This window comes from Lycium barbarum, chromosome 5 (genome assembly GCF_019175385.1).
Source record: "Lycium barbarum isolate Lr01 chromosome 5, ASM1917538v2, whole genome shotgun sequence".
NCBI lineage: Eukaryota > Viridiplantae > Streptophyta > Magnoliopsida > Solanales > Solanaceae > Lycium > Lycium barbarum.
This window is the reverse complement of record NC_083341.1, coordinates 76,064,993-76,091,635: the sequence shown is the minus strand read 5'-3', so window position 1 is coordinate 76,091,635 and position 26,643 is coordinate 76,064,993. Positions and strand designations below refer to the sequence as shown.

Genomic DNA, 26,643 nt, shown 5'->3' with positions numbered 1-26,643 from the left:
TTCGTTCTCTATTTTACGCGATTCGTTTTTTGATCTTGACTATTTCTTCGAGATCTAGCTTATTTTTTGGTAAAACATAATATTAAATAGGCAAACATTAGCGTAGTCCGAACAAATGGAGGAAAGTAAAACGAGAACTTTTCCGGGGGGCACCCATCCTAGTACTACTCTCGCCCAAGCATGCTTAACTTAAGAGTTGTGATGGGATCAGTGCGTTAGTGCTTGTATGATCACATCCATCCAGCCTAGCTCTTAATTTTCTCTGAAACCCTCCCCCCCCCCCCCCCACCCCTTCTCTAAAAATATGGCGTGTAAGTCCAAACCTTTAAATACGCAAAACTTGGCACTCCATTATCCATTTTATACGATTCTTTTTTTGATCCTAAGTACTTTTTTGAGATTTAGCTTATTTTTTAAAAAATATAGATATTAAACAGATGAAAATGAGCATAGTCCAGACAAAAGGAGGGATGCAACACAATGATTTCCCAGGGGGTCACCCATCCTATTACAACTCTCGCCCAGGCGTGCTTAATTTCAGAGTTCTGATGGGATTTGGTGCGTTAGTACTGGCATGATCGCTTTCAGCAGTCGTAGCGCTATAAATTCACTTAAACCCTTTCCTCGCTCTTTCCCTTCTCTAAAAATAATGCGAGTAAGTGGAAACAGTTAAATACGCGTAACTTCGCGCTCCGTTATCCGTTTTATGCGATTCGTTTTTTGATTTTGAGTATTTTCGGAGATCTAGCTTATTTTTTGGAAAAATAAATTATGAAACAGATGAAAATGACAGTAGTTCGGACAAATGGAGGGAAGCGACACGAGGACTTCTCAAGGGGTCACTTATCCTAGGACTACTCTAGCCCATGAATACATAACTTCAGAGGTGTAATGGGATCTGGTGCGTCAGTGCTGGTATGATCGCATCAATCCCTCCTAGCGCTCAATTTTCTCATAAACCCTTTCCTCCCCCTCCCCGTTCTCTAAAAATAAGGCGCGTATGTGAAAACCTTTAAATTCGCATAACTTGGCGCTTCGTTCTCTATTTTACGCGATTCTTTTTTTGATCTTGACTATTTCTTCGAGATCTAGCTTATTTTTTGGTAAAACATAATATTAAATAGCCAAAAATTAGCGTAGTCCGAACAAATGGAGGAAAGTAACACGAGAACTTTTCCGGGGGGGCACCCATCCTAGTACTACTCTCGCCCAAGCATGCTTAACTTAAGAGTTGTGATGGGATCCAGTGCGTTAGTGCTTGTATGATCACATCCATCCAGCCTAGCTCTTAATTTTCTCTTAAACCCTTCCCCCCCCCCCCCCCCCCCACCCCTTCTCTAAAAATATGGCGCGTAAGTCCAAACCTTTAAATACGCAAAACTTGGCACTCCATTATCCATTTTATACGATTCTTTTTTTGATCCTAAGTACTTTTTCGAGATTTAGCAGTTTTAAAAAAATATAGATATTAAACAGATGAAAATGAGCATAGTCCAGACAAAAGGAGGGATGCAACATGATGATTTCCCAGGGGGTCACCCATCCTATTACAACTCTCGCCCAGGCGTGCTTAATTTCAGAGTTCTGATGGGATCTGGTGCGTTAGTACTGGCATGATCGCTTTCAGCAGTCGTAGCGCTCTAAATTCACTTAAACCCTTTCCTCCCTCTTCCCCTTCTCTAAAAATAATACGTGAAAGTAGAAATCTATAAATACGCATAACGTCGCACTCCGTTATCCGTTTTATGTGATTCTTTTTTTTTATTTTGAGCATTTTTCTGAAATCTAGCTTATTTTTTGAATTTTTTTAATTAAGCAAACGAAAATGAGGGTAGTCCGGACAAATGGAGGGAAGCAACACGAGGACTTCTCAGGGGGTCACCTATCCTAGGACTACTCTAGCCCAAGAATGCTAAAATTCAGAGTTCTGATGGGATCCGGTGCGTCAGTGCTGGTATGATCGCATCCATCCATCCTAGTGCTCAATTTCCTCTTAAACCCTTTCCTCTCCCTCCCCCTTCTAAAAAAATGAGGCATGTAAGTGCAAACCTTTAAATACGCGTAACTTCACGCTCTGTTATCAGTTCTATGCGATTTTTTTTTATCTTAGGTATTTCTTCGAGATCTTGCTTATTTTTTGATATTAGGTATTTCTTCGAGATCTAGTACTAATCTAGCCTAAGCAGGCTTAACTTCAGAGTTCTGGTGGGATCCTGTGTGTCCGTGTTGGTATGATCGCATCCAACCGTCCAAGCGCTCAATTTCCTCATAAAACCTTTCCGCTCCCTCCCCGTTCTCGAAAAATAAGGTGCGTAAGCGCAAACCTTTAGATACACGTAACTTCGCGCTCCGTTATCAATTTCATACAATTATTTTTTTGATCTTGAGTATTTTTTCGAGATTTAGCTTCTTTATTTTAAAACATATACCAAACAGACAAAAATGAGCATTGTCCGGAAAAAATGAGGGATGCAACACGATGACTTCCGGGGGGGTCACCCATCCTAGTACTACTCTTGCCACAAAACATTTAACTTAAGAGTTCTGATGGGATCCAGTGCGTTAGTGCTGGTATGATCACATCCATCCGTCCTAGCGCACAATTTTCTCTTAAACCCTTTCCTCCCCCCCCCCCCCCTTTACACCCATCGCTAAAAATAAGGCGCGTAAGTTCAAACCTTTAAATACGCATAACTTCGCGCTCCGTAATCCGTTTTATACGATTCTTTTTCTGATCTTGAGTATTTATCCGAGATTTAGCTTATTTAAAACAAAATACTAAACAGACGAAAATGAGCATAGTTCAGACAAAAGGAGGGATGCAAGACGATGAATTCCCAAGGGATCACTCATCTTAGTATTACTCTCGCCCATGCACGCTTAACATTAGAGTTTTGATGGGATCCGGTGCGTTAGTGTTTGTATGATCGCATCCATCAGTCGTAGCGCTCAAAATTCTCTTAAACCCTTTCCTCCCCCTCTCCCTTCTCGAAAAATAAGGCGTGTAAGTGGAAACTTTTAAATACGCGTAACTTCACGCTCCGTTATCTGTTTTATGCGATTCTTTTTTTGATCTTTAGTATTTCTCAGAGATTAAGCTTATATTTTAAAAATAATATATAATAATCAAATGAAAATGAACATTGTCCGGACAAAAGGAGGGATGCAACACGATGACTTCCCCGGGGGTCACTCATCCTAGTACTACTCTCGCCCAAGCACGCTTCACTTCGGAGTTCTGATGGGATTCGGTACATTAGTGCTGGTATGAACGCATCCTTCAGTCCTTGCGCTTAAAATTCTTTTAAACCCTTTCCTCCCCTCCCCCCCTCCCCCTTCTCGAAAAATAAGGCGCGTAAGTGAAAAACTTTAAATACGCGTAACTTCACGTTGAGTTATCTGTTTTATGCAATTCTTTTTTTGATCATGAGTATTTTTCCGAGATCTAGCTTATTTTTTGAAAAACAAAAATATTAAACAGACAAAAATGAGCGTAGTCCGGACAAAAGGAGGGATTCAACATGAGGTCTTCCTAGGGGGTCACCCATCCTATTACTACTCTCCCCCAAGCGTGCTTAATTTCGGAGTTCTGATGGGATCTGGTGTGTTAGTGATGGTATGATCGCATCCATCAGTCGTAGCGCTCTTAAACCCTTTCCTCCCTTTTCCCCTTTTCTAAAAATAATGTGCGTAAGTGGAAACCATTAAATACGCGAACTTCGCGCGTTGTATCCTATTAGTAATCTCGACCAAGAATGCTTAACTTCATAGTTCTGATGGGATTCGGTGTGTTGGTGATCGTATGATCGCATCCATCAGTTCTAGCGCTCAAAATTCTCTCAAACCCTTTCCTCCCCCTCCCCCTTCTCAAAAAATAAGGCGTGTGTAAGGGCAAACCTTTAAATACGCGTAACTTCACGCTTCGTTATCCGTTTTATGCGATTCATTTTTTGATCTTGAGTATTTCTTCGAGATCTAGCTTATTTTTTTAGAAAAAATATATTAAACAGACAAAAAAGAGCATAGTCCGGAAAAATGGAGGGAAGCAACACGAGGACTTCTCAAGGGGTCACCCATCCTAATACTACTCTAGCCCACGTATGCTTAGCTTCAGAGTTCTGATGGGATCCAGTGCGTTAGTGCTGGTATGATCACATCCATCATCCAACAACAACAACAACAACCCAGTGAAATCCCACAACGTGGGGTCTGGGGAGGGTAGAGTGTACGCAGACCTTACTCCTACCAAGGTAGGATGGCTGTTTCCGAGAGACCCTCGACTCAATAAAAACATAAAAAGAGGTCATATACGGCTAAGAGATTCAAAGCGATATGGAAATGAAGTAACGCAAGCGACACAGATAACATAGAATAATCAAAGCACAGGAAATAACAGATAATAGCATAATAGCATAAATTAGAGCACAAGAAATTATACTACGATAATGCGACTATTAATAAGGCAGGGTAATGAGACTATCTACTAGCCTTCTACCCTAATATGGGTCCTCCAAACCCTCCTATCTAAGGTCATGTCCTCGGTAAGCTGTTAAACCCTTTCTACCCCGTCCCCCTTCTCTAAAAATAAGGTTCGTAAGTGCAAAAATTTGAATACGCAAAACTTCGCGCTCCGTTATTCATTTTAAATGATTATTTTTTGGTCTTGAGTATTTTTCCGCGATTTACCTTATTTTAAAAAAAGATATATATTTAATAGACGAAAATAAGCGTAGTCCGGACAAAAGGTGGGATGCAACAGGATGACTTCCCGGGGGGTCACCCATCCTAGTGCTACTCTGGCCCAAGCACGCTTAACTTCGGTGTTCTAATGGGATCTGATGCGTTATTGCTGGTATGATCGCATCCATCAGTCCTAGTGCTCAATTTTCTTTAAAACCCTTTCTTCCCGACCCCCCTTCTCTAAAAATAAGGCGCGTTAGTACAAACCTTTAAATACACGTAACTTCGCGCTCCGTTATCCGTTTCATACAATACTTTTTTTGATCTTGAGTATATTTCGAGATTTAGCTTATTTTTTTTAAAAAAAAATACCAAACAGACGAAAATGAGCATTGTCCGAACAAAAGGAGGGATGCAACATGATGACTTCCCGGGGGGTCACCCATCCTAGTACTACTCTCGCCCAAGCACGATTAACTTCGGAGTTCTGATGGGATCTGATGCATTAGTGCTGGTATGATCGTATCCATCAGTCCTTGCGCTCAAAATTCTCTTAAACCCTTTCAGCCCCCTCCCCATTTTCGAAAAATAAGGAGTGTAAGTGAAATCTTTAAATAGGCGTAACTTCACGCTCCGTAATCTATTTTATGCCATTCTTTTTTTTATCATAAGTATTTTTCTGAGATCTAGCTTATTTTTTTAAAACAAATACATTTAACAGACAGAAATGAGCATAGTCCGGACAAACGGAAGAAAGTCACAAGAGGACTTCTCAGGGGGTCACCCAACTTAGTACTACTCTCGCCCAAGCATGCCTAACTTCCGAATTGTGATGGGATCCTATGCGTCAGTGTTGGTATGATCGCATCCGACCGTCCTAGCGCTCAATTTTCTCATAAAACCTTTCCTGCCCCTCCCCATTCTAAAAAAATAGGGTGCGTAAGTGCAAACCTTTAATTTCGCATTACTTCGCGCTCTGTTTTCGGTTTTATCCGATTCTTTTTTTGATCTTGAGTATTTCTCAGAGATCTGGCATATTTTTCCAAAAAAAAAAATATATATTAAACAAACAAAAATGAGTGTAGTCCCGACAAATGGAGGGATCCAACACGAGGACTTCTCAGGGGGTCACCCATCCTGGTACTACTCTCGCCCAAGCATGCTTATCTACAGAGTTCTGCTGGGATCCAAAGTGTTAGTGCTGGTATGATCACATCCATCATTCCTAGCGTTGAATTTTCTCTTAAACCCTTTCTTCCCCGTCCCCCTTCTCTAAAAATAAGGCGCGTAAGTGCAAACCTTTAAATACGCATAACTTCACGCTCCGTTATCCGTTACATACAAATCTTTTTTTGATCTTGAGTATTTTTCCGAGATTAAGCTTAAATTTTTTTAAAAATATACTAAACAGATGACATGAACATTGTCCGGAAAAAAGGAGGGATGCAACACGATGACGTCCCGGGGGGTCACCCATCCTAGTACTACTCTCGCCCAAGTACGCTTCACTTCAGAGTTTTGATGGGATCCGGTGCGTTAGTGCTAGTATGATCGCATCCATCAGTCCTTGCACTCAAAATTCTCTTAAACCCTTTCTTCCCTCTCCCCTTTCTCGAAAAATAATGCGCATAAGTGAAAAGCTTTAAATACGCGTAACTTCACTCTCCGTTATTTGTTTTATGCGATTCATTTTTTGATCATGAGTATTTCGTTGAGATCTAGCTTATTTTTCGAAAAAAATATATTAAACAGACAAAAAAAAGCATAGTCCAGACAAAAGAAGGGATGAAACAGGAGGACTTCCCTGGGGGTCACCCATCCTATTACTACTCTCCCTGAAGCGTGCTTAATTTTGGAGTTCTGATGGGATCTTGTGTGTTAGTGGTGGTATGATCGCATCCATCAGTCGTAGTGATCTTAAACCCTTTCCTCCCTCTTCCCCTTTTCTAAAAGTAACGTGTGTAAATGGAAATCATTAAATACGCGTAACTTCGCCCTCCGTCATCACTTTTATGCGATTCTTTTTTTGATTTTGAATATTTTTCGAAAATATAGTTTATTTTTTGGAAAAAAATATATTAAATAGATAAAAATTAGCATAGTCCGAAGAAAAAGAGGGATGCAATATGAGGACTTCCAGGGGGTCACCCATCCTATTACTACTCTCGACGAAACACGCTTAACTTCAGAGTTTTGATGGGATTCAGTGTGTTAGGGCTGGTATGATCGCATCCGTCAGTCCTAGCGCTCAAAATTCTCTTAAACCCTTTCCTCCCCCTCCCCCTTCTCGAAAAATAGGGTGTGCAAGTGCAAACCTTTAAATTTGGTTAACTTCGTGTTCCTTTATCTGTTTTATGCTATTCTTTTTTTTCGATCTTTAGTATTTCTTTGAGATCTAGCTTATTTTTTGAAAAAACAAATATATATTAAACAGATGAAATGGAATGTAGTCCGGAAAATGGAGGGAAGCAACACGAGGACTTCTCAGGGGGTCACCCATCCTAGTACTACTCTTGCCCAAGCATGCTTAGCTTCAGAGTTCTTATGGAATCCAGTGCGTTAGTGCTGGTATGATCACATCCATCTGTCCTAGCTCTCAATTTTCTCTTAAACCCTTTCCTCCCCCTCCCCCCTGCTTAAAATATAAGGATCGTAAGTGCAAACCTTTAAATTCGCATTACTTCGCGCTTTGTTCTCCGTTTTACGCAGTTCTTTTTTTGATCTTAAGTATTTGTTTGAGATCAAACGTATTTTTTGAAAAAATAAACATATATTGAATAGGCGAAAATGAGTGTAGTCCGGACAAATGGAGGAAAATAACACGACGACTTCTCAGGGGGTCACCCATCCTAGTATTACTCTTGCCCAAGCATGCTTAGCTTCAGAGTTCTGATGGAATCCACTGCGTTAGTGCTGGTATGATCACATCCATCCGTCCTAGCTCTCAATTTTCTCTTAAACCCTTTCCTCCCCCCCCCCCCCCTCTTAAAATATAAGGATCGTAAGTGCAAACCTTTAAATACGCATAACTTAAAGCTCTATTATCCATTTTATACGATTCTTTTTCTGATCTTAAGTATTTCTTTGAGATCAAACGTATTTTTTGAAAAAAAAAACATATATTAAATAGGCGAAAATCAGTGTAGTCTGGACAAATGATGGAAAATAACACGAGGACTTCTTGGGGGGTCACCCATCCTTGTAGTACTCTCACCACAACATGCTTTACTTAAGAGATCTGATGGGATCCAGTGCATTAGTGCTGGTATGATCACATCCATCCGCCCTAGCGCTCAATTTTGTCTTAAACCCTTTCCTCTCCCCCCCCCCCCCCCCATTCGGTAAAAATAAGGCGCGTACGTGCAAACCTTTAAATACGCATAACTTCGCGCTATGTTATCCGTTTTATACGATTCTTTTCTGATCTTAAGTATTTCTCTGAGATCTAGCTTATTTTTTGAAAAACAATATATTAAACATACGAAAATGTGCGTAGTCCAGACAAATGGGGGAAAGCAACACGAGTCTCAGGGGGTCACCCATACTAGTACTACTCTAGCCCATGCAGGCTTAACTTCAGAGTTCTGATGGGATACTGTGCGTCAGTGCTGGTATGATCGCATCTAACCGTCCTAGCGCTCAATTTTCTCATAAATCCTTTTCTCCCCTTCCCCGTTCTCGAAAAATATGCCGCGTAAGTGCAAACCTTTAAATACACCTAACTTCGCGCTCCGTTATCCATTGCATACAATTCTTTTCTTGATCTTGATTATTTTTTTGAGATTTAGCTTTTTTTTTTCAAAAACAATATACCAAACAGAAGAAAATGAGCATTGTCAAGACAAAAGGCAGGCTGCAACATGATGAATTCCCGGGGGGTCACCCATCCTAGTACTACTCTCGCCACAGCATGCTTAACTTAAGAGTTCTGATGGGATACAGTTTGTTAGTGCTGGTATGATCACATCCATCCATCCTAGTGCTCAATTTTCTCACCAACCCTTTCCTCCCCCTCCCCGTTCTCAAAAAATAAAGCGCGTAAGTGCAAACCTTTAAATACGCATAACTTCGTGCTCCGTTATCCGTTTTATACGATTCTTTTTCTGATCTTGAGTATTTATTCGAGATTTAGCTTATTTAAAAAAAAAAGTATATACTAAATAGACGAAAATGAGCGTAGTTTAGACAAAAGGAGGGATGCAACACGATGACTTCCAGAGGGATCACCCATCTTAGTATCACTCTCGCCAGAGCACGCTTAACTTCGGAGTTTTGATGGGATCTGGTGCGTTAATGCTGGTATGATCGTAACCATCAGTCGTAGCGCTCGAAAGTCTCTTAAACTCTTTCCTCCCCCTCTCCCTTCTCGAAAAATAAGGCGCGTATGTGCAAACCTTTAAACACGCGTAACCTCACGCTCCGTTATATGTTTTATGCGATTCTTTTTCTGATCTTGAGTATTTCTCAGAGATCTAGCTTATTTTTTGAAAGAAATATATTAAACAGACAAAAATGAGCCTAGTCCACACAAAAGAAGGGATGCAACACGAGGACTTCCCAGGGGGTCACCCATTCTATTACTACTCTCCCCCAAGCGTGCTTAATTTCCGAGTTCTGATGGGATCTGGTGTGTTAGTGATGGTATGATCGCATCCATCTGTCGTAGCGATCTTAAACCCTTTCCTCTCTCTTCCCCTTCTCTAAAAATAATGCGCGTACGTGAAAACCATTAAATACGCGTAACTTCGCACTTTGTTATTCGGTTTATGCAATTCTTTTTATGATTTTGAGTATTTTTCGAAAATATAGCTTTCTTTTTGGAAAAAAATATATTAAACAGACGAAAATGAGCATAGTCTGGAGAAAAAGAAGGATGCAACATGAGGACTTCCAGGGGGGTCACCCATCCTATTATTACTCTCGACCAAGCATGCTTAACTTCAGAGTTCTGATGGGATTCAGGGTGTTAATGCTGGTATGATCGCATCCATCATTCCAAGCGCTAAAAATTCTCTTAAACCCTTTCATCCCCCACCCCCTTCTTGAAAAATAAGGCGTGTTAGTGCAAACCTTTAAATACGCGTTACTTCACACCCCATTATCAATTTTATGCGATTTTTTTATTGATCTTGAGTATTTCATCGAGATCTAGCTTATTTTTTTGAAAAACAATATATTAAACAGACGAAAAGGAGCGTAGTCCGAACAAATGGAGGGAAGTAACACGAGGATTTCTTAGGGGTCACCCATCCTAGTACTACTTTAGCCCAAGCATGCTTAGCTTTAGAGTTCTGATGGAATCCAGTGCGTTATTGCTGGTATGATCACATCCATCCGTCCTAGCTCTCAAATTTCTCTTAAACCTTTTCCTCCCCCTCCCCATGCTCAAAATATAAGGAGCGTAAGTGCAAACCTTTAAATACACAAAACATCGCGCTCCGTTATCCGTTTTAAACGATTCTTTTTTTGTCTTGAGTATTTTTTCGGGATTTAACTTTTTTTTAGAAAAAAAAATATATTAAACAGAGGAAAATGAGCGTAGTTCGAAAAAAAAGGGGTGATGCAACAGGACAACGTCCCGGGGGGTCACCCATCCTAGTGTTACTCTCGCCCATGCACGCTTAACTTCAGAGTTCTGATGGGATCCGGTGCGTTAGTGCTGGTATGATCGCATCCATCAGTCCTAGCGCTCAATGTTCCTTAAAATCCTTTCTTCCCTGCCCCCCTTCTCTAAAAATAATGCGCGTAAGTCCAAACCGTTAAATATGCATAACTTCGCGCTCCGTTATCCGTTTCATACAAATCTTTTTTTGATCTTGAGAATTTTTTCGAGATTTAGCTTATTTTAAAATAAAAATATACCAAACAGATGAAAATGGGCATTGGCTGGACAAAACGAGGGATGCAACACGATGACTTCCCGGGGGGTCACCCATCCTAGTACTACTCTCGCCCAAGCACGCTTAACTTCAGAGTTCTGATGGATCTGGTACGTTAGTGCTGGTATGATCGCATCCATCAGTCCTTGCGCTCAAAATTTTCTTAAACCCTTTCCTCCCCCTCCCCCTTCTCGAAAAATAAGGCGCATTTGAATACACGAAACTTCACGCTCCGTAATCCGTTTTATGCCACTCCTTTTTTTATCATGAGTATTTCTCCGAGATCTAGCTTATTTTTAGAAAAAATAATATATTACACATATGAAATGATCGTAGTCCGGACAAAAGGAGGGATGCAACATGAGGATTTCCCAGGGGCCAGCCATCCTATTACTACTCTCGTCCAAGCGTTGTTAATTTCGGAGTTCTGATGGATCTGGTGCGTTAGTGCTGGTATGATCTCATTCATAAGTCGTAGCGCTCTGAATTCTCTTAAACCCTTTCCTTCCTCTTCCCCTTCTCTAAAAATAAAGTGCGTAAGTGGAGACCATCAAATACGCGTAGCTTCGCGCTCCGTTATCCGTTTTATGCGATTCTTTTTTTTATTTTGAGTATTTTTCGGAAATCTAGCTCATTCTTTTAAAAAAATATATATTAAACAGACGAAAATGAGCATATTCCGGACAAAAAAGAGGATGCAACACGAGGACTTCAAAGGGGGTCACCCATCCTATTACTACTCTAGCCCATGCACGCTTAACTTCGGAGTGCTGATGGGATTCGGTGCATTTGTGATGGTATAACCGTATCCATCCGTCCTTGCGCTCAAAATTCTCTTAAACCCTTTCCTCCCTTTCCCCCTTCTCGAAAAATAAGGCGTGTAAGTGAAAACCTTTAAATACGCGTAACTTCACGCTCCGTTATCTGTTTTATGCGATTCTTTTTATGATCTTGAGCATTTCTCCGAGATATAATTTATTTTTTGAAAAAATATATATTAAAAAGACGAAAATGAGCGTAGTCCGGACAAAAGGAGGGATTCAACATGAGGACTTCTCAGGGAGTCACCCACGCTATTACTACTCTCACCCAAGCGTGCTTAATTTTGGAGTTCTTATGGGATCTGGGGCATTAGTGCTGGTATGGTCGCATCCATTAGTCATAGAGATCTAAATTCCCTTAAACCCTTTCCTCCCTCTTCCCATTCTCTAAAAGTAATGCGTGTAAGTGGAAACATTTAAATACGCGTAACTTCGCGCTTTGTTATCCATTTTATGTGATTTGTTTTTTAATTTTGAGTATTTTTTATAAATCTAGCTTATTTTAATAAAATATATATATTAAACAGAGGAAAATGAGAGTAGTCCCGGAAAATGTTGGAAAGTAACACGAGGACTTCTCAGGGGGTCTCCTATTATAGGACTACTCTAGCCCAAGAATGCATAACTTCAAAGTTCTAATAGGATCCAGTGCGTTAGTGCTGGTATGATTGCATCAATCCATCCTAGCGCTCAATTTTCTCTTAAACCCTTCCCTCCCCCTCCCCATTCTCGAAAAATAAGGCGCGTAAGTGCAAACCTTTAACTACGCGTAACTTCTCGCTCCATTATTTGTTTTATGCGATTCTTTTTTTGATCTTGAGTATTTCTCCTCTATCTATCATAATTTTTTGAAAAAAAATATTAAACAGACGAAAATGAGCATAGTCCGGAGAAAAGGAGGGATTCAACACGAGGACTTCCAAGTGGGTCACGCATCCTATTACTACTCTCGGCCAAGCAAGCTTAACTTCGGAATTCTGATGGGATTCGGTGCGTTAGTACTGGTATGATCTCATTAATCAGTCCTAGCGCTCAAAATTCTCTTAAACCCTTTCCTCCTCCTCCTCCTTCTCGTAAAATAAGGCGTGTAAGTGCAAACCTTCAAATACGCGTAACCTCGCGCTCCGTTATCCGTTTTATACGATTCTTTTTTTGATCTTGAGTATTTATCCGAGATTTAGCTTATTTTTTAAAAATATATATATTTTAAACAGAACAAAATGAGTGTAGTCTATAAAAAATGAGGGATGCAACACGATGACTTCCCGAGGGGTCACCGATCTTAGTACTACTCTCGCCCAAGCACGCTTAACTTAAGAGTTCTGATGGGATCTGATGCGTTAGTGCTAGTATGATCGTATCCATCAGTCGTAGCACTCAAAAGTCTCTTAAACCCTTTCCTTCCTCTCCTCCCTCTTGAAAAATAAGGCGCATAAGTGCAAACCTTTAAATATGTGTAACTTCACGCTCCGTTATCTGTTTTATGCGATTCTTTTTTTGATGTTGAGTGTTTCTCTGAGATCTAGATTATTTTTTGAAAAAACAATTTAACAGAAAAAAATGAGTGTAGTCTGGACAAAAGTAGGGATGCAACATGAGGACTTCCTAGGGGGTCACCCATCCTATTACTATTTTCGGCCAAGCGTGCTTAATTTCGGAGTTCTGATCGGATCCGTTGCGTTAGTGCTGGTATGATCATATCCATCAGTCATAGCGCTCTAAGTTCTCTTAAACCCTTTCCTCCCTCTTCCCCTTCTCTAAATATAATGCGCATAAGTGGAAACCTTTAAATACGCGTAACATCGCGATCCGTTATCCGTTTTATGCAATTCTTTTATTTTTTTTTTATTTTGAGTGTCTTTCGGAAGTCTTGCTTATTTGTGACACCCCAAAATTTTTAAACTAACACTTGAATTTTTGATTGACCATATCTTGATAGGAAGGGTATATTTTACTTCGCACTTCCTGAACGTGAGTTTGATGATATTTGGAACTTGTTTGAAGTGTTATGGGTAATTATGTAAAATACTCCTACAATTATTATCTTAGTAAATTATTACATGAATTAGATATTTATGTATTTTGGGCAGCCCCCTTTTTGTAGTTATCCAAAAAGAAAAATAAAAAAGTTTGTGGTTATCCAAAGGTAAATATATACCTTGTTGCCTATGTTTTTTCACCACCTCCTCTTGATATTTCGTTTTTTCCACCAAATAAAACCCCAAAAGCTTGTCTTCTCTCATAATATTCATCCACAAAATCAACCATCAAGACTTGTTTTGGTTGAGCCACAAGCCACTCCACAAGATTGAGGTAAGTTGCAAAACCCGTTTTTGAACTGCACAACTGTTAGTGTTTTTAGCAAAACTCCTTGTATAAAATTTAGTTTTAAGTAACCCAAGATGTTATAGAAAGCTATTTCACAGATCTACAACTCTTGTTCAGGCTCCAAAACCTAGTTTTGCTTGTATTTATTCGACAAGGGGTGATGAAGTGTAGGGAAGGTGCTGCCCAGATCTTGTTTTACAAACCCTCCATGTACTACTGTTAGTATGTTGGGCATATATTTTTGTATGAAAGTGCTACTGGGGTGATTTAAATTTCTATAGAACCCCAAGACATATATCCACAACATTCATTATACCACAAAGTCTATTTTTTGTTATTTACCCCTCTGAACCTGAGTCACAATACAAGACAGTAGTACTGTCCAGAATTTATGTTTTGCTAGTTTAGGGTGATTTTCACCGATATCGTGGTTAGTTTTGATGTGCTAAAACTATTGAACTTAATTAGATATTCGATTGTGTGTTTAAGGCATATATATACTCTTCTACAAGCTAAGGGAAATTGGCTAAGGAAGTCGACATATTTACTTGATCGCTGCTTTGGGATTTATAACTTCTTGATGTTTATTTGAGCTTTAGAAACTCTAAAGCTCCAAGGTTTGCACCTAAACATGAACTTTTCTTTCAGTTTATTTTGGTTGAGATAATGTGAGAAGCTTGAATCTTGGTGAAATAATATCTACTTTAAACTGTTGTCATATTGGCTTTGTTGCTACTTCGGTAGCGTACTTGCTTTGTGGGCTGAGAAGAATATCTTGAGACACATCTATATGATAACATGATCATTGAGAGTATAATTTTGTAATTGCGTTATAAGTATGCACCTTTGAAACTTGTTCACATGGGCCTATTTTTGCTACTAAATTATTGTGAATATCTTATTAAAAAAAAATCTTCTAATCGTTGAAGTATGAAATTTGATTTTGTTTCGCAAGTGGCATCCTCCAAAAAAGGGGGTGCTACATTATTTTTCAAACAAAAAATATATTAAACAAACGAAAATGACAGTAGTCAGGAGAAAAAGAGGGATGCAACACGAGGACATCCCAGGGGCTCACCCATCCTAGTACTACTCTCGCCAATCCACGCTTAACTTCAGACCTCTGATGGGATCCGGTGAGTTAGTGCTGGTATGATCGCATCCATCAGTTTTAGCGCTCAAAATTCTCTTAAACCTTTTTTGCCCCTTTCCCCTTCTCGATAAATAAGGCACGTAAGCGCAAACCTTTAAATACGCGTAACTTCACGCACTGTTACCTGCTTTATGCGATTCTAATTTTATCTCGAGTATTTCTGCAAGATCTAGCTTATTTTTCAAATAAATAAATAAATAAAAAGACAAAAATGAGGACAGTCCGGACAAAAAGAGGGATGCAACACGATGACTTCCTGGGGGGTCACCCATCCTAGTTCTACTCTCGCCCAAGCACGCTTAACTTCGGAGTTCTGATGGGATCCGGTACGTTAGTGCTGGTATGATCGCATCCATCAGTCCTTGTGCTCAAAATTCTCTTATACACTTTCCTCCCCCTCCTCCTTCGCGAAAAATAAGGCGCGCACGTGCAAACCTTTAAATACGCGTAACTTCACGCTTCGTTATCTGTTTTATGCTATTGTTTATTTGATCTTGAGTATTTCTCCGAGAACTAGTTTATTTTTCGAAAAAAAAAATATATTAAATAGACGAAAATGAGCGTAGTCCGAAAAAAGGGTGAGATGCAACACGAGGACTTCCCAGGGGGTCACCCATCCTATTATTACTCTCGCACAAGCATGCTTCATTTCGGAGTTCTGATGGTATCTGGTGCGCTAGTGTTGGTATGATCGCATCAATCAGTTTTAAACCCTTTCCTTCCTCTTCCCCTTCTCTAAAACTAATGCGCGTAAGTTGAAACCGTTAAATACACGTACTTTGTGCTCGGTTATCCATTTTATGTGATTCTTTTTTTTTTTTGAGTATTTTTTGGAAATCTAGCTTAGTTTTTGAAAAAAAAAATTAAACAGATGAAAACGATCGTAGTCTGAAGACAAAGAGGGATGCAACGTGAGGACTTCCCAGGGGGTCACCCATCCTAGTACTACCCTCGCCGAAGCACGCTTATATTCCGAGTTCTGATGGGATCCGATGCGTTAGTGCTTGTATGATCGCATCCATCAGTTTCAACGCTCTAAATTGTCTTAAACCCTTTCCTCCATCTTCCCCTTCTCTAAAAATAATGCGCATAAGTGGAAACATTTAAATACGCGTAACTTTGCGCTAGGCCATCCATTTTGTGCAATTCTTTTGTTGATTTTGAGTATTTTTTGGAAATATATCATATTTTTAAGAAAAAAATATATTAACACAGATGAAAATGAGCATACTCTGGATACAAAAAGGGATGCAACACGAGGACTTCCCAGGGGGTCACCCATCCTAGTACTACCCTCGCCCAAGCATGGTTAACTTCGGAGTTTTGATGGGATCCGGTGCGTTAGTGCAGGTAAGATCGCATCCATTAGTCCTTGCACTCAAAATTCTCTTAAACCCTTTCCTCCCCCTCCCTCTTCTCGAAAATAAGCCCCGTAAGTGCAAACTTTTAAATAGGCGTAACTTCCTGCTCCGTTATCTGTTTTATGCGATTCTTTTTTTGATCTTGATTATTTCTCCGAGATCTATCTTAAGTTTTCAAAAAAACAATATATTAAACATAGGAATATTAGTGTAGTCCAGAAAAATGGAGGGAAGCAACACGAGGACTTCTCAGGGGGTCACCCATCCTAGTACTACTCTCGCCCAGTTATGTTTAGCTTCAATGTTCTGATGGGATCCAGTGCGTTAGTGTCGGTATGATCCCTTCCATCTGTCCTAGCGCTCAATTTTCTCTTAAACCCTTTCCTCCCCCTCCTCGTTCTCTAAAAATAAGGCTCGTAAGTGCAAACCATCAAATACGCATAACTTCGCGCTCCGTTATCCGTTTTATACAATCCGTTTTTTGATCTTTAGTTTTTTCCCGAGATTTAGAGCCTGTTTGGATGGGCTTATGCCTATAAGTTGCAAACAACTTATAAGCTAAAAAAAATGTTGGGATAGTCTAACTTTTTTTTTTTTTTTGGCTTATATGCTGTTTTCAGCTTATAAGCTGCTTTAGATAAGCTAAGTCAAATGGGCCCAATTATTTTTTCGAGCTTATTTTAAGCACAAAATGACTTTAAACTGGCCAGCCAAACACTCAAAAAAGCTGAAAACAGCTTATAAGCAACTTCTAAGTCAATCCAAACAGGCTCCTAGTTTTTTTTTTTTAAATATATACTAAATAGAAGAAAATGAGCATAGTCCGGACAAAAGGAGGGATGCAACACGATGACTTTTCGGGGGGTCACCCATCTTAGCACTACTCTCGCCCAAGCACGCTTAACTTCGGAGTGTCGGATCCGGTGCGTTTGTGCTGGTATGATCTCATCCATGAGTCTTAGCACTCAAAATTCTCTTAAGCCCTTTCCTCCCCCTCCCCCTTCTCGAAAAATAAGGCGCGTAAGTGCAAACCTTTAAATACGCATAACTTCACGCTCTGTTATCTATTTTATACAATTTTTTTTTAATTATTTCTTCGACTTCTAGCTTATTTTTTGAAAAAATATATATTAGAAAGAAAAAAATGACCGTAGTCCGGACAAAAGGAGGGCTGCAACACGAGGAATTCCTAGGGGTCACCCATCCAATTACTACTCCCGCCCAAGCTTGCTTATCTTCGGAGTTCTGAGAGCGTTAGTGCTGGTATGATCGCATCCATCAGTCCTAGGGCTCAATTTTCTCTTAAATCCTTTCCTCCATCTTCTCCTTCTCTAAAAATAATACGTGTAAGTGGAAACCTTTAAAGACGCGTAACTTCGCGCTCCGTTATCGGTTTTATGCGATTCTTTTTTTGATTTTGACTATTTTTTGGAAATCTAGCATTTTTTTCGAAAAAAAAATGGAGGAAAGCAACACGAGGACTTCTCAGGGGGCCACCCATCCTAGTACTACTCTAGCCCGAGCATGCTTAACTTCAGAGTTCGGACGGGATCTGTTGTGTCAGTGCTGGTATGATCGCATCCATCCGTCCTAGCGCTCAATTTTCTCATAAACCCTTTCCTGTCCCTGCCCATCCACGAAAAATAAGGCGCGTAAGTGCAAACCTTTAAATATGCACAACTTCGCGCCCCGTTATCCGTTTTATACGATTCGTTTTTTGATCTTGAGTTTTTTCCCGAGATATAGCTTATTTTAAAAAAAATATATACCAAACAGACGAAAATGAGTAGTCCGTACAAAAGGAGGCATGCAACACGATGACTTCCCGGGGAGTCAGCCATCTTAGTACTACTCTTGCCCAAGCATGCTTAACTTCGGAGTTCTGATGGCATCCGGTGTGTTTGTGCTGGTATGATCGCATCCATAAGTCCTAGCACTCAAAATTCTCTTAAACCCTTTCCTCCCCTTCCCCATTCTAAAAAAATAAGGCGTGTAAGTACTAACCTTTAAATACGCGTAAATTCACGCTCCGTTATCTGTTTTATGCCATTCTTTTTTTGATCTTGATTATTTCTTTGAGATCTAGCTTATTTTTCGAAAAAAATATGTGAGACAGAAAAAAATGACCGTAGTCCGGACAAAAGGAGGGATGCAACACGAGGACTTCGTTGGGGGTCACCCATCCTATTGCTACTCCTGCCTAAGCGTGCTTATCTTCGTAGTTCTGATGGGATACAGAGTGTTAGTGCTGGTATGATCGCATCCATCAGTCGTAGCGCTCAATTTTCTCTTACACCCTTTCTTCCCCATTCCCCTTCTCTAAAAATAAAGCGCGCAAGTGCAAATCTTTAAATTCGCATAGCTTCATGCTCCGTTATCTGTTTCATACAACTCTTTTTTTGATCTTGGGTATTTTTTCGAGATTTACCTTTTTTTTAAAAAAAATTACTAAACAGACGAAAATGAGAATTGTCCGGAAAAAAGGAGGGATGCAACACGATGACTTCCCAAGGGGGCATCCATCCTAGAATGACTCTCGCCCAAGCACACTTAACTTTGGAGTTCTGATGGGATCCGGAGCATTAGTGCTGGTATGATTGCATACATCTGTCCTTGCTCTCAAAATTCTCATAAACCTTTTCCTCCCCCTCCCCCTTCTCAAAAACTAAGGCGTGTAAGTCAAAACCTTTAAATACGCGTAACTTCACAATCCGTTATCTTTTTTATGCGATTCTTTTTTTGATCATAAGTATTTCTCTGTGATCTAGCTAATGAGCGTAGTCCGGACAAAAGAAGGGATGCAACACGAGGACTTCCTAGGGGGTCACTCAACCTAATACTACTCTCGCCCAAGCGTGCTTAATTTCGGTGTTTCTTTGGGATCTGGTGCGTTGGTGCTGGTTGGATCGCATCCACAAGTCGTAGTGCTCTTAAACCCTTTCCTCCCTCTTCCCCTTCTCTAAAAATAATGCGTGTAAGTCGAAACCATTAAATACTCTTAACTTCGCGCTCCGTCATCCGTTTTATGGGATTCTTTTTTTTATTTTGAGTATTTTTCAAAAAAAAAATATATTGAATAGATGAAAATGAGCATAGCCCAGACAAAAAGAGGGACTCAAATGAGGACTTCCAAGGGGGGTCACCCATCCTATTACTACTCCTGGCCAAGCACACTTAACTTCGGAGTTCTGATGGGATTCGGTGCGTTAGTGCTGGTATGATCGCATCCATCAGTCCTAGCGCTCAAAATTCTCGTAAACCATTTCCTTCCCTTCCCCCTTCTCGAAAAACAAGGCGCATAAGTGCAAACCTTTAAATACGCGTAACTTCACGCTACATTATCTGTTTTGTGCGATTATTTTTTTGATCTTGAGTATTTCTCCGAGATCTAGCTTATTTTTAGGAAAAAAGAATATATTAAATAGACGAAAATGAGCATAGTTTGAAGAAAAAGAGGGATGCAACATGAGGACTTCCAAGGGGGTCACCCATCCTATTACTACTCCCGCCCAAGCACGCTTAACTTCAGAGTTCTAATGGGATTCGGTGCATTAGTGCTGGTATGGTCACATCCATCAGTCCTTCCACTTAAAATTCTCTTAAACCTATTCCTCCCCCTCCCCCTTGTCGAAAAATTAGGCGCGTAAGTGAAAACCTTTAAATACGCGTAACTTCACGCATTGTTATCTGTTTTATGTGATTCTTTTATTGATCTTGACTATTTCTCCGAGATCTCACTTATTTTTCGAAAAAAAAAATATTAAACCGACAAAAATGATCGCAGTCAGGACAAAAGTAAGGATGCAACACGAGGACTTCCGATGGGGTCACCCATCCTATTACTACTCTCCCCTAAGCGTGCTAAATTTCGTAGTACTTATGGGATTTGGTCCTTAGTGCTGGTATGATCGCATCCATCAGTCGTAACGCTCTAAATTAGCTTAAACCCTTTCCTCCCTCTTCCCCTTCTCTAAAAATAATGCGCGTAAGTGGAAACCTTGAAATACGCATAATTTCATGCTCCGTTATCCGTTTTATGCGATTCTTTTTTTGATTTTGAGTATTTTTCGGAAATCTAGCTTATTTTTCAAAAAAAGATATATGAAACAGACAAAAATGAGAGTAGTCCGGACAATTGCCGGGAAGCAACACGAGGACATCTGAGGGGGTCACCTATCCTAGGACTACTCTAGCACAAGAATGCTTAACTTCAGAGTTCTGATGGGATCCGGTGCGTCAGTGCTGGTATGATTGCATCCATTCGTCCTAGCGCTCAATTTTCTCTTAAACCCTTTCCTCCCCCCCCCCCCCCCCTTCTCGAAAAATCAGCCGCGTAAGTGCAAACCGTTAAATACGCGTAACATCACGCTCCGTTATCTGTTTTATGCGATTCTTTTTTTGATCTTGAGTATTTCTCCGATATCTAGCTTATTTTTTAAATTTTTTTTTAATAGACTAAACTGAGCCTAGTCCGGACAAATGGAGGTAAGAAACAAGAGGACTTCTCAGGGGTTAGCCAATCCTAGTACTACTCTAGCCCAAGCATGCTTAACTTCAGAGTTCCGATGGGATCTGGTGCGTCAGTGCTGGTATGATCACATCCATCCGTCCTAGCGCTCAATTTTCTCATAAACCCTCCTCCCCCTCCCCGTTCTCGAAAAATAAGGCGCGTAAGTGCAAACCTTTAGATATGCATAATTTCATTTTCCGTTATCCGTTTTATACTATTCGTTTTTTGCTGAGATTTGGCTTATTTTTAAAAAAATATTTACTAAACAGATGAAAATGGGCGTGGTCTGGACTAAAGGTGCGATGCAACAGGATGACTTCCCAGGAGGTCACCCATCTTAGTACTACTCTTGTACAAGCACGCTTAACTTCAGAGTTCTGATGAGATCCGATGCGTTTGTGCTCGTATGATCGCTTCACTCAGTTGTTGCACTCAAAATTATCTTGAACCCTTTCCTCCTCCTCCCCCTTCTCGAAAAATAAGGCGCGTAAGTGGAAACCTTTAAATACGAGTAACTTCACGCTCTGTTATATGTTTTATGCAATTCTTTTTTTGATCTTGATTATTTCTTCAAGATCTATCTTATTTTTTGGAAAAATATATATTAAACAGACGAAAATGAGCATAGTCTGGACAAATGGAGGGATGCAATACGAGGACTTCTCAAGGGGTCACCCATCCTATTATTACTCTAGCCCAAGCATGCTTAACTTCAGAGTTCTGATGGGATTCGGTGTGTTAGTGCTGGCATGATCGTATCCATCAGTCGTAGTGCTCAAAAATCTCTTAAACCGTTTCATCCTTGAGGCGCGTAAGTGCAAACCTTTAAATATGCGTAACTTCATGCTTCGTTATCTGTTTTATCTGATTCTTTTTTTGATCATGAGTATTTCTCTGAGATCTAGTTTATTTTTCGAAAAGAAATATATTAAATAGTTAACAATGAGCGTAGTACGGACCAAAGGAGGGATGCAACACGAGGACTTCCAAGGGGGTCACGCATCCAATTACTACTCTCGACCAAGCGTGCTTAATTTCGGAGTTCTGATGGGATCCGGTGCGTTAGTGCTGGTATGATCGCATCCATCAGTCGTAGCGCACTAAATTCTCTTAAACCCTTTCCTTCCTCTTCCCCTTATCTGAAAATAATGCACGTAAGTGGAAACCTTTAAATATGTGTAACTTCGTGATCCGTTATCCGTTTTATGCCACTATTTTTTTTTTTGATTTTGAGTATCTTTCGGAAATCTAGCATATTTTTCAAAAAAAAATATATTAAACAGACGAAAATGAGAGTAGTCAGTGAAAAAGAGTGATGCAACACGAGGACTTCCCAGGGGGTTACCCATCCTAGTACTACTCTCACCAATGCATGCTTAACTTTAGAGCTTTGATGAGATTCGGTAAGGTAGTGCTGGTATGATTGCATCCATTAGTCTTAGCGCTCAAAATTCTCTTAAACCCTTTCCTACCATTCCCCCTTCTCCAAAAATAAGGCGCGTAAGTGCAAACCTTTAAATACGCATAACTTCACGCACCGTTACCGGTTTTATGCGATTCTATTTTTGGTCTTGAGTATTTCTCCGAGATCTAGCTTATTTTCCAAAAACAATATTAAACAGACGAAACTGAGCGTAGTCCGGACAAAAGGAGGGATGCAAAATGATGACTTCGCGGGGGGTCACCAATCCTTGTACTACTCTCGCCCAAGCACACTTAACTTCGGAGTTCTGATGGGATCTGGTGCGTTAGTGCTGATATGAGCGCCTCCATCAGTCCTTACACTCAAAATTCTCTTAAAGCCTTTCCTCCCCCTTCTCGAAAAATAAGGCGCGAACGTGCAAACCTTTAAATACGCGTAACTTCACGCTCTGTTATCTGTTTTGTGGTATTATTTTTTTGATCTTGAGTATTTCTCCGAGAACTAGTTTATTTTTTGAAAAAAATATATTAAACAGAAGAAAATGAGCGAAGTCCAGATAAAAGGAGGGATGCAACACAAGGACTTCCCAGAGGGTCACCCATCCTATTACTACACTCGCCCAATCGTTCTTAATTTCGGAGTTCTGATGGGATCCGGTACGTTAGTGCTGGTATGATCGCATCCATATGTTTCAGCGCTCTAAATTTCGTAAACCCCTTCCTCACTCTTCCCCGTCTCTAAAAATATGGCGCGTCAGTGCAAACCGTTAAATTCACGTAACTTCACGCTCCGTTCTCCGTTTTATGCAATTCTTTTTTTGATATTGATTATTTCTTCGAGATCTAGCTTATTTTTGAAAAACGAATATATTAAATTGGCAAAAATGAGCGTAGTCCGGCCAAATGGAGGAAAGTAACACGAGGACTTCTCAGGGGGTCACCCATCCTATTACTACACTTGCCCAAGCGTGCTTAATTTCGGAGTTCTGATGGGATCCGGTGCGTTAGTGCTGGTATGATCGCATCCATCAGTTTCAGTGCTCTAAATTGCTTAAACCCCTTCCTCACTCTTCCCCTTCTCTAAAAATATGGCGCGTAAGTGCAAACCGTTAAATTCACATAACTTCGCGCTCCATTCTCCATTTTATGCGATTCTTTTTTTGATCTTGAGTATTTCTTCGAGATCTAGCTTATTTTCGGAAAAATATATATTAAATTGGAATATTCGCATAACTTCATGCACCGTTATCTATTTTATGTGATTCTATTTTTGATCTTGAGTATTTCTCCGAGATCTAGCTTATTTTTAGAAAAAAAAAATTATTAAATAGACGAAAATGAGCGTAGTCCGGACAAAAGGAGGGATGCAACACGATGACTTCGCGGGGGGTCACCAATCCTTGTACTACTCTAGCCCAAGCACACTTAACTTCGGAGTTCTGATGGGATCTGGTGCGTTAGTGCTGATATGAGCGCCTCCATCAGTCCTTACACTAAAAATTCTCTTAAACCCTTTCCTCCCCCTTCTCGAAAAATAAGGCGCGAACGTGCAAACCTTTAAATACGCGTAACTTCTCGCTCTGTTATCTGTTTTGTGGTATTATTTTTTTGATCTTGAGTATTTCTCCGAGAACTAGTTTATTTTTTGAAAAAAATATATTAAACAGAAGAAAATGAGCGAAGTCCGGATAAAATGAGGGATGCAACACAAGGACTTCCCAGAGGGTCACCCATCCTATTACTACACTCGCCCAATCGTGCTTAATTTCGGAGTTCTGATGGGATCCGGTGCGTTAGTGCTGGTATGATCGCATCCATCTGTTTCGGTGCTCTAAATTTTTTAAACCCCTTCCTCACTCTTCCCCGTCTCTAAAAATATGGCGCGTCAGTGCAAACCGTTAAATTCGCGTAACTTCACGCTCCGTTCTCCGTTTTATGCAATTCTTTTTTTGATATTGATTATTTCTTCGAGATCTAGCTTATTTTTGAAAAACGAATATATATTAAATTGGCAAAAATGAGCGTAGTCCGGACAAATGGAGGAAAGTAACACGAGGACTTCTCAGGGGGTCACCCATCCTATTACTACACTTGCCCAAGCGTGCTTAATTTCGGAGTTCTGATGGGATCCGGTGCGTTAGTGTTGGTATGATCGCATCCATCAGTTTCAGTGCTCTAAATTGCTTAAAACCCTTCCTAACTCTTCCCCTTCTCTAAAAATATGGCGCGTAAGTGCAAACCGTTAAATTCACATAACTTCGCGCTCCGTTCTCCATTTTATGCGATTCTTTTTTTGATCTCGATCTAGCTTATTTTCGGAAAAAAATATATTAAATTGGCATATTCGCATAACTTCATGCACCGTTATCTGTTTTATAGGATTCTATTTTTGATCTTGAGTATTTCTCCGAGATCTAGCTTATTTTTAGAAAAAAAAATATTAAACAGACGAAAATGAGCGTAGTCCGGACAAAAGGAGGGATGCAACATGATGCCTTCCCAAGGGGTCACCCATCCTAGAACTACTCTCGCCCAAGCACGCTTAACTTCGGAGTTCTGATGGGATCCGATGTGTTAGTACTGGTATGATCGCATCCATCAGTCCTTGACCTCAAAATTCTCTTAAATCCTTTCCTCCCCCTTCTCGAAAAATAAGGCGTGTATTAAATACGCGTAACTCCACACTCCGTTATCTGTTTTGTGCTATTGTTTTTTGATCTTGAGTATTTCTCCGAGAACTAGTTTATTTTTCGAAAAAAATATATTAAACAAACGAAAATGAGCGAATACCGGACAAAAGGAGGGATGCAACACGAGGACTTCCCAGAGGGTCACCCATCCTATTACTACTCTCGCCCAAGCGTGCTTAATTTCGAAGTTCTGATGGCATCCAGTGCGTTAGTGCTGGTATTATCGCATCCATCAGTTTCAGCGCTCTAAATTGTCTTAAACCCCTTTCTCCCTTTTTCCCTTCTCTAAAAATAAGGCGCGTAAGTGCAAACCTACAAATTCGCATAACTTCGCGCTCCGTTCTATGTTTTATGCCTTTTTTTTTATCTTGAGTATTTCTTCGAGATCTGCCGTATTTTTTTTAAAACAAAATATATTAAACAGGGGAAAATGAGCGTAGTCCAGACATATGGAGGAACGTAGCACGAGGATTTCTCAGGGGGTCACCCCTCCTAGTACTACTCTCGCCCAGGCATGCTTAGCTTCAGAGTTATGATGGGATCCAGTGCGTTAGTGCTGGTATGATCACATCCATCCGTCCTAGCTCTCAATTTTTTCTTAAACCCTTTCCTGCCCCTCCCCTGCTCTAAAAATAAGGCGCGTCAGTGCAAACCTTCAAATAGGCATAACTTTCGCGCTCCGTTATCCGTTTTATACGATTCTTTTTTTGATACTTAGTATTTTTCCGAGGTCTAGCTTATTTTTCAAAAAAATATATATTAAATAGACGAATAATAAGTCGCGAAAGTGGAATCCTTTAAATACACATAACTTCACGCTCCGTTTTCTCTTTTATGCGATTCTTTTTTTGATCTTGAGTATTTCTCAAGGGGTCACTTATCCTAGTACTACTCTAGCCCGAGCATGTTTAACTTTAGAGTTCTGATGGGATGCGATGCGTCAGGGCTGGTATGATCGCATCCATCCGTCCTAGCGCTCAATTTCTCATAAACCCTTTCCTCCCCCTCCCCGTTCTCTAAAAATAAGGCGCGTAAGTGCAAACCTTTAAATACGCATAACTGTGCGCTCCATTATCCTTTACATACAATTCTTTTTTTGATCTTGAGTATTTTTCCTAGATTTAACTTTTGTTTAAAAAAAATATACTAAATAAACGAAAATGAGCATTGTCCGGACAGAAGGAGGGATGCAACACGACGACTTCTCGGGGGGACACCCATCTTATTACTACTCTCGCCCAAGCACGCTTAACTTCGGTGTACGGATGGGATCTGGTGTGTTTGTGCTGGTATGATCGCATCCATAAGTCGTAGCACCCAAAATTCTCTTAACCCCTTTCCTCCCCCACCCCCTTCTCTAAAAATAAGTCGCGAAAGTGAAATCCTTTAAATATGCGTAACTTCACGCTCCGTTATCTATTTTATGCGATTCTTTTTTGATCTTGAGTATTTCTCCGAGATCTAGCTTATTTTTTGGAAAAAAAAATATTAAACAAACAAAAGTGAGCGTAGTCCGGGAAAATGGAAGGAAGCTACACGAGAACTTCTCAGGGGGTCACCTATCCTAGTAAGACTCTCGCCCAAGCATGCTTAACTTCAGAGTTCTGATGGGATCCAGCGCGTTAGTGCTGGTATGATCACATCCATCCATCCTAGCTCTAACTTTTCTCTTAAACCCTTTCCTCACCCTCCCCCTTTTCTAAAAATAAGGCGCGTAAATACGCAAAACTTGGCGCTCTGTTATCCGTTTTATACGATTCTTTTTTTGATCTTGAGTACTTTTCTGAGATTTAGCTAAT

The 26,643-nt window shown here is 40.2% G+C and overlaps 15 non-coding genes and 46 pseudogenes across 15 annotated transcripts; all 61 read right to left on the bottom strand.

The window, feature by feature from the left end:
* Positions 1 to 120: 120 nt before the first annotated feature.
* LOC132643361 (5S ribosomal RNA) lies at positions 121 to 238 on the bottom strand (annotated as a pseudogene).
* Positions 239 to 467: 229 nt separating this feature from the next.
* LOC132643307 (5S ribosomal RNA) lies at positions 468 to 586 on the bottom strand (annotated as a pseudogene).
* Positions 587 to 1,154: 568 nt separating this feature from the next.
* On the bottom strand, positions 1,155 to 1,274 carry LOC132643282 (5S ribosomal RNA; annotated as a pseudogene).
* A 232-nt stretch (positions 1,275 to 1,506) lies between these two features.
* On the bottom strand, positions 1,507 to 1,625 carry LOC132643274 (5S ribosomal RNA; annotated as a pseudogene).
* Positions 1,626 to 1,849: 224 nt separating this feature from the next.
* LOC132643227 (5S ribosomal RNA) lies at positions 1,850 to 1,968 on the bottom strand (annotated as a pseudogene).
* Positions 1,969 to 2,466: 498 nt separating this feature from the next.
* Positions 2,467 to 2,585, bottom strand: LOC132643248 (5S ribosomal RNA; annotated as a pseudogene).
* Positions 2,586 to 2,816: 231 nt separating this feature from the next.
* LOC132643305 (5S ribosomal RNA) lies at positions 2,817 to 2,935 on the bottom strand (annotated as a pseudogene).
* A 225-nt stretch (positions 2,936 to 3,160) lies between these two features.
* On the bottom strand, positions 3,161 to 3,279 carry LOC132643416 (5S ribosomal RNA). The gene has a single exon (XR_009583619.1). It is a non-coding gene; the product is annotated as a 5S ribosomal RNA (ribosomal RNA).
* A 232-nt stretch (positions 3,280 to 3,511) lies between these two features.
* LOC132643265 (5S ribosomal RNA) lies at positions 3,512 to 3,630 on the bottom strand (annotated as a pseudogene).
* A 410-nt stretch (positions 3,631 to 4,040) lies between these two features.
* On the bottom strand, positions 4,041 to 4,159 carry LOC132642921 (5S ribosomal RNA). Its single transcript, XR_009583404.1, has one exon. It is a non-coding gene; the product is annotated as a 5S ribosomal RNA (ribosomal RNA).
* Positions 4,160 to 4,747: 588 nt separating this feature from the next.
* LOC132643261 (5S ribosomal RNA) lies at positions 4,748 to 4,866 on the bottom strand (annotated as a pseudogene).
* Positions 4,867 to 5,089: 223 nt separating this feature from the next.
* Positions 5,090 to 5,208, bottom strand: LOC132642888 (5S ribosomal RNA). Its single transcript, XR_009583369.1, has one exon. It is a non-coding gene; the product is annotated as a 5S ribosomal RNA (ribosomal RNA).
* Positions 5,209 to 5,779: 571 nt separating this feature from the next.
* LOC132643185 (5S ribosomal RNA) lies at positions 5,780 to 5,898 on the bottom strand (annotated as a pseudogene).
* Positions 5,899 to 6,120: 222 nt separating this feature from the next.
* Positions 6,121 to 6,239, bottom strand: LOC132642911 (5S ribosomal RNA). The gene has a single exon (XR_009583393.1). It is a non-coding gene; the product is annotated as a 5S ribosomal RNA (ribosomal RNA).
* Positions 6,240 to 6,462: 223 nt separating this feature from the next.
* On the bottom strand, positions 6,463 to 6,581 carry LOC132643383 (5S ribosomal RNA; annotated as a pseudogene).
* Positions 6,582 to 6,796: 215 nt separating this feature from the next.
* Positions 6,797 to 6,914, bottom strand: LOC132643339 (5S ribosomal RNA; annotated as a pseudogene).
* A 229-nt stretch (positions 6,915 to 7,143) lies between these two features.
* LOC132643406 (5S ribosomal RNA) lies at positions 7,144 to 7,262 on the bottom strand. The gene has a single exon (XR_009583609.1). It is a non-coding gene; the product is annotated as a 5S ribosomal RNA (ribosomal RNA).
* A 229-nt stretch (positions 7,263 to 7,491) lies between these two features.
* Positions 7,492 to 7,610, bottom strand: LOC132643234 (5S ribosomal RNA; annotated as a pseudogene).
* Positions 7,611 to 7,840: 230 nt separating this feature from the next.
* Positions 7,841 to 7,959, bottom strand: LOC132643356 (5S ribosomal RNA; annotated as a pseudogene).
* Positions 7,960 to 8,190: 231 nt separating this feature from the next.
* On the bottom strand, positions 8,191 to 8,305 carry LOC132643381 (5S ribosomal RNA; annotated as a pseudogene).
* A 225-nt stretch (positions 8,306 to 8,530) lies between these two features.
* On the bottom strand, positions 8,531 to 8,649 carry LOC132643337 (5S ribosomal RNA; annotated as a pseudogene).
* A 225-nt stretch (positions 8,650 to 8,874) lies between these two features.
* On the bottom strand, positions 8,875 to 8,993 carry LOC132643341 (5S ribosomal RNA; annotated as a pseudogene).
* Positions 8,994 to 9,216: 223 nt separating this feature from the next.
* Positions 9,217 to 9,335, bottom strand: LOC132643186 (5S ribosomal RNA; annotated as a pseudogene).
* Positions 9,336 to 9,550: 215 nt separating this feature from the next.
* On the bottom strand, positions 9,551 to 9,669 carry LOC132643198 (5S ribosomal RNA; annotated as a pseudogene).
* A 225-nt stretch (positions 9,670 to 9,894) lies between these two features.
* On the bottom strand, positions 9,895 to 10,012 carry LOC132643158 (5S ribosomal RNA; annotated as a pseudogene).
* A 225-nt stretch (positions 10,013 to 10,237) lies between these two features.
* LOC132643097 (5S ribosomal RNA) lies at positions 10,238 to 10,356 on the bottom strand (annotated as a pseudogene).
* A 223-nt stretch (positions 10,357 to 10,579) lies between these two features.
* On the bottom strand, positions 10,580 to 10,697 carry LOC132643183 (5S ribosomal RNA). The gene has a single exon (XR_009583580.1). It is a non-coding gene; the product is annotated as a 5S ribosomal RNA (ribosomal RNA).
* Positions 10,698 to 11,251: 554 nt separating this feature from the next.
* Positions 11,252 to 11,370, bottom strand: LOC132643280 (5S ribosomal RNA; annotated as a pseudogene).
* A 224-nt stretch (positions 11,371 to 11,594) lies between these two features.
* LOC132643290 (5S ribosomal RNA) lies at positions 11,595 to 11,713 on the bottom strand (annotated as a pseudogene).
* A 911-nt stretch (positions 11,714 to 12,624) lies between these two features.
* LOC132643150 (5S ribosomal RNA) lies at positions 12,625 to 12,743 on the bottom strand (annotated as a pseudogene).
* A 221-nt stretch (positions 12,744 to 12,964) lies between these two features.
* LOC132643367 (5S ribosomal RNA) lies at positions 12,965 to 13,083 on the bottom strand (annotated as a pseudogene).
* A 1,670-nt stretch (positions 13,084 to 14,753) lies between these two features.
* Positions 14,754 to 14,872, bottom strand: LOC132643230 (5S ribosomal RNA; annotated as a pseudogene).
* Positions 14,873 to 15,096: 224 nt separating this feature from the next.
* LOC132643137 (5S ribosomal RNA) lies at positions 15,097 to 15,215 on the bottom strand. Its single transcript, XR_009583575.1, has one exon. It is a non-coding gene; the product is annotated as a 5S ribosomal RNA (ribosomal RNA).
* Positions 15,216 to 15,441: 226 nt separating this feature from the next.
* LOC132643322 (5S ribosomal RNA) lies at positions 15,442 to 15,560 on the bottom strand (annotated as a pseudogene).
* Positions 15,561 to 15,762: 202 nt separating this feature from the next.
* On the bottom strand, positions 15,763 to 15,881 carry LOC132642910 (5S ribosomal RNA). The gene has a single exon (XR_009583392.1). It is a non-coding gene; the product is annotated as a 5S ribosomal RNA (ribosomal RNA).
* A 225-nt stretch (positions 15,882 to 16,106) lies between these two features.
* On the bottom strand, positions 16,107 to 16,225 carry LOC132643401 (5S ribosomal RNA). Its single transcript, XR_009583604.1, has one exon. It is a non-coding gene; the product is annotated as a 5S ribosomal RNA (ribosomal RNA).
* A 225-nt stretch (positions 16,226 to 16,450) lies between these two features.
* Positions 16,451 to 16,569, bottom strand: LOC132643190 (5S ribosomal RNA; annotated as a pseudogene).
* Positions 16,570 to 17,058: 489 nt separating this feature from the next.
* Positions 17,059 to 17,173, bottom strand: LOC132643316 (5S ribosomal RNA; annotated as a pseudogene).
* A 513-nt stretch (positions 17,174 to 17,686) lies between these two features.
* On the bottom strand, positions 17,687 to 17,805 carry LOC132643382 (5S ribosomal RNA). The gene has a single exon (XR_009583601.1). It is a non-coding gene; the product is annotated as a 5S ribosomal RNA (ribosomal RNA).
* Positions 17,806 to 18,026: 221 nt separating this feature from the next.
* Positions 18,027 to 18,145, bottom strand: LOC132643163 (5S ribosomal RNA; annotated as a pseudogene).
* A 223-nt stretch (positions 18,146 to 18,368) lies between these two features.
* On the bottom strand, positions 18,369 to 18,487 carry LOC132643310 (5S ribosomal RNA; annotated as a pseudogene).
* A 221-nt stretch (positions 18,488 to 18,708) lies between these two features.
* Positions 18,709 to 18,827, bottom strand: LOC132643146 (5S ribosomal RNA; annotated as a pseudogene).
* Positions 18,828 to 19,332: 505 nt separating this feature from the next.
* Positions 19,333 to 19,451, bottom strand: LOC132643346 (5S ribosomal RNA; annotated as a pseudogene).
* Positions 19,452 to 19,677: 226 nt separating this feature from the next.
* LOC132643371 (5S ribosomal RNA) lies at positions 19,678 to 19,796 on the bottom strand. The gene has a single exon (XR_009583600.1). It is a non-coding gene; the product is annotated as a 5S ribosomal RNA (ribosomal RNA).
* A 566-nt stretch (positions 19,797 to 20,362) lies between these two features.
* Positions 20,363 to 20,481, bottom strand: LOC132643299 (5S ribosomal RNA; annotated as a pseudogene).
* A 225-nt stretch (positions 20,482 to 20,706) lies between these two features.
* LOC132643313 (5S ribosomal RNA) lies at positions 20,707 to 20,825 on the bottom strand (annotated as a pseudogene).
* Positions 20,826 to 21,031: 206 nt separating this feature from the next.
* Positions 21,032 to 21,150, bottom strand: LOC132643203 (5S ribosomal RNA; annotated as a pseudogene).
* A 224-nt stretch (positions 21,151 to 21,374) lies between these two features.
* LOC132643168 (5S ribosomal RNA) lies at positions 21,375 to 21,493 on the bottom strand (annotated as a pseudogene).
* Positions 21,494 to 21,698: 205 nt separating this feature from the next.
* On the bottom strand, positions 21,699 to 21,817 carry LOC132642956 (5S ribosomal RNA; annotated as a pseudogene).
* A 227-nt stretch (positions 21,818 to 22,044) lies between these two features.
* Positions 22,045 to 22,163, bottom strand: LOC132643353 (5S ribosomal RNA; annotated as a pseudogene).
* Positions 22,164 to 22,384: 221 nt separating this feature from the next.
* LOC132643228 (5S ribosomal RNA) lies at positions 22,385 to 22,503 on the bottom strand (annotated as a pseudogene).
* A 217-nt stretch (positions 22,504 to 22,720) lies between these two features.
* LOC132643409 (5S ribosomal RNA) lies at positions 22,721 to 22,839 on the bottom strand. Its single transcript, XR_009583612.1, has one exon. It is a non-coding gene; the product is annotated as a 5S ribosomal RNA (ribosomal RNA).
* Positions 22,840 to 23,062: 223 nt separating this feature from the next.
* LOC132642928 (5S ribosomal RNA) lies at positions 23,063 to 23,181 on the bottom strand (annotated as a pseudogene).
* Positions 23,182 to 23,515: 334 nt separating this feature from the next.
* LOC132643172 (5S ribosomal RNA) lies at positions 23,516 to 23,634 on the bottom strand (annotated as a pseudogene).
* A 217-nt stretch (positions 23,635 to 23,851) lies between these two features.
* LOC132642893 (5S ribosomal RNA) lies at positions 23,852 to 23,970 on the bottom strand. The gene has a single exon (XR_009583374.1). It is a non-coding gene; the product is annotated as a 5S ribosomal RNA (ribosomal RNA).
* A 225-nt stretch (positions 23,971 to 24,195) lies between these two features.
* On the bottom strand, positions 24,196 to 24,314 carry LOC132643181 (5S ribosomal RNA; annotated as a pseudogene).
* A 318-nt stretch (positions 24,315 to 24,632) lies between these two features.
* On the bottom strand, positions 24,633 to 24,751 carry LOC132643393 (5S ribosomal RNA). Its single transcript, XR_009583602.1, has one exon. It is a non-coding gene; the product is annotated as a 5S ribosomal RNA (ribosomal RNA).
* A 205-nt stretch (positions 24,752 to 24,956) lies between these two features.
* LOC132643154 (5S ribosomal RNA) lies at positions 24,957 to 25,075 on the bottom strand (annotated as a pseudogene).
* A 223-nt stretch (positions 25,076 to 25,298) lies between these two features.
* Positions 25,299 to 25,417, bottom strand: LOC132642929 (5S ribosomal RNA; annotated as a pseudogene).
* Positions 25,418 to 26,028: 611 nt separating this feature from the next.
* Positions 26,029 to 26,147, bottom strand: LOC132642914 (5S ribosomal RNA). The gene has a single exon (XR_009583396.1). It is a non-coding gene; the product is annotated as a 5S ribosomal RNA (ribosomal RNA).
* A 223-nt stretch (positions 26,148 to 26,370) lies between these two features.
* LOC132643121 (5S ribosomal RNA) lies at positions 26,371 to 26,489 on the bottom strand (annotated as a pseudogene).
* Between the last annotated feature and the right edge of the window lie 154 nt (positions 26,490 to 26,643).